Raw genomic sequence first — 2,230 nt, 5'->3', positions numbered from 1 at the left:
ACTAGAGTGATTGATTGAGTGTGAAAATTGAAAGAGGAAAAGAAGTTTTTGTTATTATTTTTTTTAATAACTTTTAATTCCGGATTAAATTTTTATGAGGGTCCGTCTGGAATGGAATGGAAGAATTTTTATCGTCGTCGTCGTCATCATCATACATACAAACAAACAAACATACATGCATACATACATACATACATACACACATACATACATACATACATACACACAAACCATTTGCTTACGTCAATTTTTTCACATTAACCATTTTGATCAAAGAATAAAGAATCGGAAAATCGAAGTGGAATACAAAAAGCAATAAAAAAAACAAAAATACAAAACATAAATATACAAATACAAACATGAATACAAAAATATACAAAGTCTATATACAGAATAATACAAAACTAACAGAAAAAACTTCAAACTTTCAATCACTGCCGGGTAATAAATTTCTCTTGAGAATGATATTTTTTTCAATTTGTCTCCAATTTATCTGTGTATCTGTATGTGTGTGTCTGTGTGTGTCTGTGTGTGCGTGTGTGTTTTTGTGTGTGTATGTTAGTATGTGTGTGCGTGCGTGTGTTAAATGTTTCTTTTCCCTTTTTTGAGCACATTAAATTGAATTATACGCATTTGAGGCCCTTTTCAATAAACTTCCATCATCACGTCGGCCCGAAAAAACGGAATGACGTCATAATGACGTCATAATTTTTTTGGTTGTTTTCCAGAAAAAAAATATTTTTGACTCAATAATAATAATAATAATAATATAATAAATCGCCATATTTGCACACCACACACACACACACCACACACACACACTTCTGACACATTCATACACACACACACACAAACACACACACACACATATATATATATATATATATATATATACACACACACACAAATATATACATATATACATATGCACACACGCGAAATTCACTAATAAATACAAACACAACAATACTTAACCACATGCAGACAAACATACAAGCAAACAACATACAATCTTTCATACATACATTTATTCATATCTGCATACATTCAAACACACATACAAACATACACTCGAACATAAAAGGGAAATGTGAAAGAGAGAGAAAGAGAGAGAGAGAGAGAGAGAGAGAAGATGTCCTTCGTGTGCGTAACAATGTTTATCTTCTCCTCCTGATATTCATAAAAAAGCATATGGCTCGTGAATAAATGAACGAACGAATGGAGACTAGATGAATGAACGAACGAATGGAGACTAGATGAATGAACGAACGAATGGAGACTAGATGAATGAACGAACGAATGGAGACTAGATGAATGAACGAACGAATGGATGGATAGATGCACAAATGAATGAATGAATGGTAGATGGGGTGGTTGAATGGATGGAAAAATGAGTGTATAAAAACGAACGGATGAACAAATGGATGGGAAAATGAATGAATAAAAAACGAACGAATGAACAAATGAATGATTGAGCGAAGAAACAAACGATGAAAGAATGAAATTAGGAGAGATGGAGGAATGAAAATACATACTGCGAATACTAAAACGTTTACATGAGCGGATATTAGGCATAAACAAACATCCCACTGCTGACAACAAACCCTAAGTACGTATATACATACAAGACATACAAAATAACATACAAACACACAAACATACAAACTTTAATTTGTATTTTTTGTGTTTATATGTTACCAATACATACGCGCGCTCTTACATTCATTCGTACATACATGTTTAAAGAGTTTTTTGTTTATTTGTGTATTCAAAACAAATATGTAATTTAATTTTCAACATACAAACAAACACAGAGACGGACAAATAAATGATTTTTGATACAAAACAAAAAAATATTTATTAGAGGTAGTTTGCAACCGTGTCCAATGATAAACATATTTTATTTGCTTAATTTGTATGTATGTATGTATGTATGTATGTATGTAAGTATGTATGTATGTATGTATGTATGTATGTATGTATGTATGTATGTATGTATGTATGTGCGAGCCCTTGGTTAAAAACAATAGCCATAAAAACTATCATTTCGCCCCTGCTCAACAGATAATATTAGTGTACAGGGTCTCGCACAGAAGGGCACTTAGCAATGTATGTATGTATGTATGTATGTATGTATGTAAGTATGTATGTATGTATGTATGTATGTATGTATGTATGTATGTATGTATGTATGTATGTATGTATGTATGTATGTATGTATGTATGTATG

Source organism: Helobdella robusta (genome assembly GCF_000326865.2).
Source record: "Helobdella robusta unplaced genomic scaffold HELROscaffold_108, whole genome shotgun sequence".
In the NCBI taxonomy this organism is placed as follows: Eukaryota; Metazoa; Annelida; class Clitellata; order Rhynchobdellida; family Glossiphoniidae; genus Helobdella; species Helobdella robusta.
Note: the sequence above shows the minus strand (reverse complement) of the source record.